This window comes from Sapajus apella, unplaced genomic scaffold (genome assembly GCF_009761245.1).
Source record: "Sapajus apella isolate SASKATOON/1434 unplaced genomic scaffold, GSC_monkey_1.0 scaffold163, whole genome shotgun sequence".
NCBI classification, from domain to species: domain Eukaryota; kingdom Metazoa; phylum Chordata; class Mammalia; order Primates; family Cebidae; genus Sapajus; species Sapajus apella.
In genome coordinates, this window is record NW_022437103.1 from 2,407,589 (window position 1) to 2,418,477 (window position 10,889).

General features: G+C 43.8%; 1 long non-coding RNA gene across 1 annotated transcript in view; it reads left to right on the plus strand.

Annotated features, from left to right (window-relative positions):
• The first annotated feature begins 314 nt into the window (after positions 1–314).
• LOC116542162 overlaps positions 315–10,889 on the plus strand; it is a 15,218-nt gene continuing 4,643 nt past the window's right edge. The window contains exons 1-2 of the long non-coding RNA XR_004265099.1: positions 315–401; positions 7,902–7,905. This is a non-coding gene — a long non-coding RNA (uncharacterized LOC116542162). The remainder of the gene's footprint in view (positions 402–7,901; positions 7,906–10,889) is intronic.

The following is a 10,889-nucleotide window of genomic DNA, read 5'->3' on the forward strand; positions in this document are numbered from 1 at the left end:
TGGGTGTCTACTCAGAAAATGGGATTTTCTTTTCTATAGCATTGCCAGACTGCAAATTTTCTGTACTGCTTCCCTTTTAAAACTGAATGCTTTTTTTTTCCTTATTTTTTTATTTTTAGTAGAAACAGGGTTTCACCATGTTAGCCGAGCTGGTCTCGAATTCCTGACCTCAGATGGTCTGTCCGCTTTGGCCTCTCAAAGTGCTGGGATTACAGGCATGAGCCACCATGCCCGACCTAAAACTGGATACTTTTAATAGTACCCAAGTTACCTCTTGACTGCTTTGCTGCTTAGAAATTTCTTCCACAAGATACCCTAAATCATCTCTCTCAAGTTCAATGTTCCACAAATCTCTAGGGCAGGGGCAAAATGCTGCCAGACTCTTTGCTAAAACGTAACATGTGTTACCTTTGCCCCAGTTCGCAACAAGTTCCTCATCTCCATCTAAGACTACCTCAGCCTAATTTCATTGTCCATATTATCAGTATTTTGGTCAAAGCCATTCATCAAGTCCTTACGGAGTTCAAAACTTTCCAATATTTTCCTGTCTTCTTCTGAGCCCTCCAAACTGTTCCAACCTCTGCCTGTTACCCAGATCGAAAGTCAGTTCCACATTTTTGGGTATTTTTTCAGCAGCGCCCAACTCTACTGGTACCAATTTACTGGATTAGTCCATTTTCCCCCTGCTGATAAAGACATACTGGAGACTGGGAAGAAAAAGAGGTTTAGGCCAGGTAGGGTGGCTCACACCTGTAATCCCAGCACTTTGGGAGCCTAAGGCAGGCAGATCACAAGGTCAGGAGTTCAAGACCAGCCTGACCAACATAGTGAAACCCGTCTCTACCAAAAAATACAAAAAAATTAGCTGAGCATGGTGGCATGTGCCTATAGTCCCAGCTACTCAGGAGGCTGAGGCAGGAGAATCACTTGAACCTGGGAGGTGAAGTTTGCAGTGAGCCAAGATTGTACCACTGCACTCCAGCTTGGGCAACAGAGGATTTTTAAACCTCTCAAAAAGAGACTTAATGGACTTACAGTTCCACATGGCTGGGAGGTCTCACAATCATGGTGAAAGGCAAAAAGGAGCAAGTTACATTTTATAAAGATGGCAGCAAGCAGGCAAAGAGAGAGAGCTTGTGCAGGGAAACTTGTGTTTTTTAAAACTATTAGCTCTTGTGAGACTTATTCACTATTATGAGAATAGCACTGGAAAGACCTGCCCCCATGATTCAATTACCTCCCAACAGGTCCCTCCCACAACACGTGAGAATTCAAGATAAGATTTGGGTGGGAACACAGCCAAACTATATTACTGTCCTCCCACTTTACCCTCCCATAGTGCTGAGATTATAAACATGAACTATCAGGCCCAACCATGGACTTTATTTTTTGAGAGGGAGTCTTTCTCTTTTGCCCAGGCTGGAGTGCAGTGGTACAATCTGTCAGCTCACTGCAACATCCAACTCTCCGTTCAAATGATTCTCCTGCCTCCGCCTCCTGAATAGCCAGGATTACAGGTACCCACTACCATGCTCAGCTAATTTTTGTATTTTTAGTAGAGATGAGGTTTCACCATGTTGGACCAGGCTGATCTCGAACTCCTGGCCTCAGGTGATCTGACCGCCTCAGCCTCCCAAAGTGCTGGGATTACAGGTGTGAGCCACTGCACCCGGCCTTTTTTTGTTTTGTTTTTAATAGCTTAATGTATTTTAATAGCAAACTTACAGGAAGAGCGCAGAAGACAGACAACATTAAAAACATGTACTTGCCTGTAGGACAACTCAGTTAGAAAAGTACAGTGAATATCAAAGTTGAACCTTCTTGAGGCTTATTTTCCCAAAATGCCTGCAGTGGGATTCTGGGCATGGGGTGGTCAGGGATCTGGCCCCTGGTCTGAGGGTTGGCCTCTCCCACCATCCTCAGCTCCCCTCTGTGCTCCTCCTCTCAGCACAGTCATTGCCGTGCTTCAGCTGTGGCTCAGACTATACTGAATGGAAAAGCCCAAATTAGAGCAAAGGGGACCCCAAACAAAAATATTATTTGCTTTTACAGAACCCAGAGTCCAAACACCTAAAAGTTCTTTAATCACAACACCCTACCCTGCAAATCCCAGGACTAACTGAAAAGCAAAATTGGCCAGGTGCAGTGACTCATGCCTGTAATCCCAGCACTTTGACCGGCCAAGATTGGAGGATCACTTGAGCCCAGGAGGTGGAGACCAGCCTGGGCAACATGGCAAATTCCCATTTCTACAAAAAATGCATGGCCGGGCACAGTGGTGCACCTGCTTGGGAGGCTGAGGTGGGAGGATCCCTTGAGCCTTGGAGGTGGAAGTTGTAGTGCGCCGTGATCACGCCACACACCACTGCACTCCAGCCTGGATGACAGAGCAAGGTCCTGTCTCAGAAAAAAAAAGAAAAAGAAAAGAAAAATTGGAGCTTTGGGCCCCTCTGCCCAGTAGCCCAGGCCTGAACTATAGTTTCCTTGGGATCAGGTTTCTGAACTTTAGACCTGTTGCACAGAGGTGATATTTCCCCATGAGAAAGAGTCCAGGCCTGGGGATCTTTGAGTATTTTGTTTTCAACCTCGTGGAAGAAAGCTGAAGTGCATTTCTCTCTGGCATGAGTTTTCTGGCCCCTGCCTCTGGTTATGACCTGAAGCAGCTGCGATCTAGGAACCTGGATGTGAGCCTTGGGCACCTCTGAGCCTCATAACAAGAGTAAGACTCATTCCTGGGACCTGAGCAAAGTGGAAGACTGCAGGATCTGGGCGGGAGGTCCTTGGACAGGAAAAAGCATCAGAAGTAAGCCATGAATCTCCCCAGAGCTGGGCCCCAGGAAAGTGAGAAGCATTTGTTGACAAAAAGCATCAACTCTGTAAAATATTTGAAGAGATTTATTCTGAGCCAAATATGAGTGACGATGGCCGGTGACACAGTCCTCAGGAGGTCTCAAGAACATGTGCCCCGGGTGGTCAGGGCACAGCTTGCTTTTACACATTTTAGAGAGGCATGAGCCATCAATCAAATACACTTAAGAAATACGTTGGTTTGGTCCAGAAAGCTGGGACAACTCAAAGCAGGGGCTTCCAAGCTACAGGTGAATTGAAACAGTTTTTTTCTTTTTCTTTTTTTTTTTTTTTGAGATGGAGTCTCACTCTGTCGCCCAGGCTGGAGTACAGTGGCACGATCTGGGCTCACTTCAACCTCTGCCTCCCAGGCTCAAGGGATTCTCCCACCTCAGCTTCCTGAGTAGCTGGGATTACCATGACTGGCTGATTTTATTTTTAGTAGAGACAGGTTTCACCAGGTCAGCCAAGCTGGTCATGAACTCCTGAACTCAGGTGATTCACCCACCTTGGCCTCCCAAGGTACTGGGATTACAGGCAACAGGCACTGCCCAGCCGAATTTAAACATTTGCTGGTTGACAATTGGTTGATTTTGTCTAAAGACCTGGGATTGATAGAAAGGGAATGTTCAAGTTAAGGTAAAAGATTGTGGAGACCAAAGTTCTTTTAAGTATTATAGTGGCTGCCCTTAGATGACAAATGTTTCCTATTCAGATCTTAATCTCTGTAGGATTGGGAGGGTCTGGAAGAAAAATGTCTAGCTATATTAATAGAGATTCTTTACAGAGGCAACTTTTCCCCCCACAAAGAACAGCTTTGCAGGGCCATTTCAAAATATGGCAAAGAAACATGTTTTGGGGTAAAATATTTTGATTTTCTTCCTTGCCTTGTAATGTTATGCCAGAGTCAGGTTGGAAAGTAAATCATAGCCACGTGCAGTAGCTCATGTCTGTAATCCCAGCACTTTGGGAGGCCAAGGCTGGCGGATCATAAGGTCAATAGTTCAAGACCAGCCTGGCTAATATGCTGAAACCGTGTCTCTACTAAAAATACCAAAAAATTAGCAGGGCATGGTGGCACATGCCTGTAATCCCAGCTGCTCAGGAGGCTGAGGCAGGAGAATTGCTTGAACCTGAGGCGGAGGTTGCAGTGAGCCGAGATCACGTCACGGCCATCCAGACTTAAATATAAATGATCAGAGTCTGTCTAAAAAAAAAAAAAAAAGAAAAGAAAAGAAAAAAAAGAAATAATGATATATAGGGTTAAATAAAATCCATCTGATGAGAATTTATAATTTGTAGGGCATGACTCCCCAGACCCCTTCAATAAGTATTTGGGTAATATTAAAAAAACCAGAGTTTAGTCCTCAGGCTGCAGTGCTTGTCTGGTCATGCATGTGCCTATTGGTGCCAGAGTGAGCAGAAGCTCTCAGAGAGCTGCATTTAGGAATTTCCCCTGTCCCTCAACTTCTGCTTGGCCTTGGCCTCAGCTGTCCTGTGCACAGAGCTGGCTCCTGAGAAGACCTTGCACCCAGTGTAGTGCTTGGGTAGAGCTGAGAGGCCCTTAAGTCCTGAAGTTTCCCACATGGCTCTAAAAGGAATCCCTCCAGAGTCCTCTAAGAATATGGACATGTGGGTCAGGATTGGAGCAAAGACAACTATCTTGTCTTTCCCTTTGGGGACTCCTGGCACTGACCAGCCTGCTCTGTTCTGGGATTTGTCTTTTTAGCTGTGCATGTCTCAGTGAAGGAACTTGGGTCATTTCAGACAGATAGAACCACCCAATGGGTTCAGCTTGCCAGAGCCAATTTATCAAAGGAGGGGAATTGCGAGAGAGAAAGAGTTATTCTCATAGAGCCAGCTGTGCAGGAGATTGGAGTTTTATTACGACTCAAATCAGTCTCCCTGAGCGTTGGAGGATCAGAGGTTTTAAGGACAATTTGGTAGGTGGGTGTAGGGGAGGCAGCCAGTGAGTCAGGAGTGCTGATTAGTTGGGTCGGAGATGAAATCATAGGGAGTCAAAGCTGTCTTATGTCCAGTAAGTTCCTGGGTGGGGACCATGGGATCAGATGAGTCAGTTTATAGATCTGGGTGGTGCCAGCTGATCCATCAAGTGCAGGGTCTGCAAAATATCTCAAGCACTGATCTTAGGCTTCACAATAGTGATGTTATTCCCTTCACAATAGTGATGTTATATCCCACCACAATAGTGATGTACTCCCCAATTTGGGGAGTCATGTAGCCTCCAGCTGTGTGACAATGGCAGGACAAGTCTCCAGGCAAGAAGGGGGTTTATTTTGGGAAAAGGCTATTACTTTCTCTGTTCTAAACTACAAACTAAATTCCTCCCCAGAGTTAGTTAAGCCTATCCCCAGGAAAGAATGAGGACACATTGGAGGTTAGAAGCAAGATGGAGTTGGTTAAGTCAGATCTCTTTCACTGTCTCAGTTACAATTTTGCAGCGGTGGTTTCACTCTCCCCCTACCACTTCCATGGCTGAAGAGCTTCTGATACCAAGTGTGGGGGAAACGCTGTTGGACCAAGTCACATAGACTCCTTCTTGCCAAGGGTTTCTTCTACACTGAGGTCTGGGCTGAAAGATGATTCAGGAGTACTTTGCATTTCTGGAAAGAGAGGATGCAATTTGGCAAATCCCGAAAATGAGATATATGGCATTCAACACCAAAGACTGCATATCTAAGCTAAGTCCTGCAATTCTGGGGAAACATTAAAAAAAAAAAAAAAAAAAAAAAAAAAACCAAAAGTCTTTTTTTTTTTTTTTTTTTTAACACCTATTATGCCATGAATTCCTAGGAAATAGGTTCCAGCAGCTCAGGCTTCTTCCCATTGGCTCTCACAAAATGTGCTTCTCTGGGTGGAGCAGGCTGGCGCTTCAGTTGGACCCAGGTACCTTTCTCTTTGGCTTCTTTCTTTTTCTGATCATTTTCCTTCACATGTTTCAGGAAGCGATCTCAGCTCTCAGAGTGCTTGATGTGCTCATTAAGCACATTAATTCTCTTGGCAAGAATCTTGCTCTTGTTTGTTTACAACAACGCTGGGTAACATTTGTGGGGCATTCCTTTTTGAACAGTACTCATTCCCTTCATGTCTACAATATCATCTTTGTTATAGATTTGCATATATGTGGCCAAAGGAACAACTCCATGTTTTCTAAAAGGCCTAGAGAACATATACCGAGTGCCTCTCCTCTTTCCCTCTGTGTTCGTCATTTTGGCAGATTACAGGAAGATGGTGGTTCTGGCCGAAAGTCTGCTTTTTTTTTTTTTTTTTTTTTTTTAATGTGCTTGGGCCTCAGAAGGGCCAGGATGTGGAGTGGAAAACTCAGGGTCAGATGGGCTTAGGTGTACATCTCTTGCTTTGTGAGGTTCATGCATTAAAAAGTAATAATACCACAATGAGATACCTCTTCTTGTTCTTTTTTCTTTTTGAGATGGAGTTTCACTCTTTTTGCCCAGGCTGGAGTGCCATGGCATAATCTTGGCTCACTGCAACCTCTGCCTCCCAGGTTCAAGCAATTCTCATGCCTTATCCTCCCAAGTAGCTGGGATTACAGGCACCCGCCTTATGCCTGGCTAACTTTTTGTATTTTTAGTAGAGACGGGGTTTCACCAGGTTGGCCACACTAGCCTCAAACTCCTGACCTCAGGTGATCCACCCACCTCGGCCTCCCGAACTGCTGGGATTACAGGCGTGTACCACCACACCTGGCCAGATACCTCTTTATACCTATGAGGGTAGCCATTATTTTTACAAAGTGTTGGTGAAAGTAAGAGAGAAATTGGAACGCTCATATATTGCAGTGTGAAAGGAAAATAAATCCCGGGGCCCCTAAATCTATCTCTAAACTAAAGGGAAAAGTCAAACTGGGAACTGCTTAGGGCCAACCTGCCTCTCATTCTATTCAAAGTCACCCTTTTGCTCACTGAGATGAATGCATATTTGATTGTCTCCTTGAGGCTAATCAGAAACTCAAAAGAATGCAACAATTTGTCTCTTATCTACCTGTGACCTGGAAGTCCCCCTCCTGGCTTTGGCTTCGTCCTACCTTTGTGTCCAATTGTCTGCATATTCCAGAACATCTCGCATATATTGATTGATGTCTCCTGTCTCCCTAGAACGCGTAAAACCAAACTGTGCTCTGACCATCTTGGGTACATGTCGTGAGGACCTCCTGAGGGTATGTCATGGGCCTTGCATCCCCAAACTTGACAAAATAAATTTTCTAAATTAACTGAGACCTGCCTCAGATTTTCGGGGTTCACAGCAGGTGGGGCTATAAAAATATGAGCTGCTATGGAAAATAGTATGACAGTTTCTTAAAAAGGCAAATATAGCATTACCATATTATCCAGCAAGCCACTTCTGGGTATAAACTCAAAAGAATTGAAAGCAGTGGCCTAAACCTATATCTATACTTGTATGTTCACAGCAGCATTATTCACAAGAGCCAAAAGATGGAAACCACCCAAGGGCCTATCAACAGATGAGTGGATAAACAAAATGTGATATATTCATATAATGGAATATTACTTAGCCTTAAAAAGGAATTAGATGGTGATACATACTACAATATAGATGAACCTTGAAAACATTATGCTAAGTGAAATAAGTCAGCCACGGAAGGACAAATGTCATGTGATTACACTTATATGAGGTACCTGGAGTAGACACATTCATCCATACAGAAAGTTTATAGAAGTGGCTGGGCTTGGTGGCTTATGCCCGTAATCCTAGCACTTTGGGAGGCCAAGTCTGGTGGATCACCTGAAGTCAGGAGTTCGAGGCCAGTCTGATAGATATGGTGAAACCCCATCTCTACTAAATACAAAAAAATTAGCCGGGCATGGTGGCACATGCCTGTAATCCCACCTACTTGGGAGGCTGAGGCAGGAGAATCGCTTGAACCTGGGAGGAGGAAGTTGCAGTGAGCCAAGATTGAACCGTTGCACTCCAGCCTGGGCAACAAAAGTGAAAAACCCCCTCCCAAAAAAAAAAAAAAAAAAAAACAGAGGTTACTAAGGGTTAGAGGGAAGGAATGTGGAGTTACTGTTTAATGGGTGAGGGATTTTTCTTTGGAGTGATGAAAAAATTCTGAAAACGCATAGTGGCAATGGTTGAACATCGTGAATGTACTTAATGCCACATCACCGCTCAACCACTGTCAGCCCTGGACTTTCTAACATTTGTTCCAGGACATCTCTACTGCCCCAGAACCTGGATGGCGCCCTTGCTGTGGTTCATGATCCTAGAAAGGATTCTTTGCAACACAAGATCCCAATTCAGATCTGGGCAAGATGCAGTTGATTGGCCAAGCCTGTATTTTAGTTACCCATGTTCTACGTGCAAAGAAGCTGGAAAAACAAGTGTCTGGTCTTATGGCTTCTATAGTTGAAGATTAAGGTCTTTGTCTCCCACCAAAAAGAGCCTTAAAAGAAAAGTCAAAACTAGATTTCACCCATCTTCACCTAGATTTTCCCCAGCCTCTCAAGCTACTGTGCTAGTCACTGTCCAGATGTCATGTTTCCTTGTAGTACACAGCAGAGTTCCTGAAGATTTAAAGAAAAAATTTAATTGAAGAATGACTTCTGATGCTGGCAGTGAAAGACACTTGCTTGGATGGAGGCAGGGTGTGAACATGTGTGTGTGTAATAATTTTATGGCATCCTCACTATATTTGGTATTATTACTGGTTTTTTGTTTTATTTTGTTTTGTTCTGTTTTGCTTTCAAGATGGGGTTTCACTGTTGTTTCCCAGGCTGGAGAGCAGTGGTGGGATCTCAGCTCACCGTACCCTCCTCCTCCTGGGTTCAAGCAATTCTCCTGCCTCAGCCTCCTGAGTAGCTGGGATTACAGGCGTTTGCCACCATGCCTGGCTAATTTTGTATTTTTAGTAGAGGCAAGTTTTCTCCATGTTGTTCAGGCTGGTCTAAACTCTCGACCTCAGGTGATCCGTCTGCCTTGGCCTCCTAAAGTCAAAGTGCTGGGATTAGAGGTGTGAGCCACTGTACCTGTCCTATTATTGTTTTTGTTTTTTTCTTTTTGTTTTGTTTAGAGATGGGGTTTCACCATGTTGCCCAGGCCGGTCTTGAACTCCTGAGCTCAGGCAATCTGCCCGCCTTGGCTTCCAAAGTGCTAGGATTACAGGAGTGAGCCACCGTGCCCGGCCCTATTTGTTTTTTTTTCAGATTTTAGTTTTTATTTTTAGAAACAGGGTCTTGCTCTGTCGCCCAGGCTGGAGTGCAGTGGCATGATTATAGCTCATTGCAGCCTCAATCTCCCAGGCTCAAGTCATTCTTCTGCCTCAACTTCCCAAATCACTGTGAGAACAGGGATGAGCCATCATGCCAGCTGATATTTTAAATTTACATTTTTGTATAGGCAGTATACTCATCTGGTTCAATATAAAAATTTTCATTCTTAGAAGTCTTGCTTACACGCAAGTCACCATCCAGCCCATTACCTCCCTACTGGCCTTTTGTAGAGAACCACTTTAGTGAATCTTTCCAATTTTTGTTTGTTTTGTTTTTATAGAGACTGGGTTTTGCCATGTTGCCCAGGCTGTTCTTGAAGTCCTGGACTCAAGCAATCCACCAACCTTGGACTCCCAAAGTGCTGGGATTACAGGCCTGTTTTTTTTCCAGTGTTTGTTTATGCAAATAAAAGAAAATATAAATAAGTATGTATTCTTATTTCTCTGACTTTCTTACAAAAACAGGTAGCATGTTGTTTTTACTGTTCTGCATCTTGTCTTTACATTTAACAATATTTTCTCGAGAAAAAAATTTTTTGGAAGGGACAGGGTTTGAGGTTTCACTCTATTGTCCAGGCTGGAGTACAGTGGCATGATCTTGGCTCACTGCAGCCACTGCCTCCCAGGCCTGCAGGATCCTCCTGCCTCAGCCTCTCAAGTAGCTGGGACTACAGGGAGTGCACCACCACGCCTAGCTAATTTTTGTGGTTTTTGTAGAGACAGGTTCTCACTATGCTGCCCAGGCTGGTCTTGAACTCCTGGGCTCAAGCGATCTGCTTGCCTTGGCCTCCCAAAGTGCTGGGATTATAGGCATGAACCACTGTGCTCAGCCACGAAATTTTTATACCAACTTATAAAAAGCTTTCATTTTTTTTTTTTTTTTACTTTAAAAATACTTTCATCTACTATGTAGATGAACTATGGTTTATTCAACCAAACACCAACAGATAGACATTTAGGATGTTTCCAGTATTTTACTATTAAAAATAATTTAACAATAAGTAAAGTTTACCTTATAGTAAACTGTAGTAAATACATTAATACAATAAATAATCTCATAAGTAAATCATTTTTTAAACCCAGTCTTACAGTAAGCACACATTATTTTGTCCATATGCAGGAATATCTGTCAGATACATCTTTTGAAGTGAGATTGCAAGGTTAGAGAATGTGTACATTGTAATTTTGGTGGATAGTGCCAAATTTCCTTCTATGGGGGAGGTGCCAGTTTGCACCAGAACAGCTGTGTATGAGTATGTCTGTTTTCCCACAGTCTCAGAGAGTGTGTTGTCAGCCTTTTGAATTTTTGCCAATCTGATAGGTGAGAAACTTAATTCAGTGTGGGTAAGGTTTGCCTTTCTTGGCTCATGCCTGTAATCCCAGCACTCTGAGAGGCTGAGGCAGGCAGATGACTTGAGGTCAGGAGTTTGAGACCAGCCTGGCCAACATGACAAAACCGGTCTCTACTAAAAATGCAAAAATTAGCCTGGTGTGCTGCCATGTGCCTGTAGTCCCAGCTACTCAGGAGGCTGAAGCATGATAATCGCTTGAACCCAGGCAGCAGACATTGCAGTGAGCCGAGATCAGTCCACTGCACTCCAGCCTGGGCGACAGAGTGAGATTCCATGTCCAAAACAAAAAGAAAAGGAAAAATGCAGAAAAAGCATGCACGTAGTTTTTAGAAAAAAGCAGTGAAAATTACCCTTAAACATGTGAAAAAAAATGTTCAGCTTCACTCATAACAAGAGAAATGCAAATCTTTTTTTTTTTT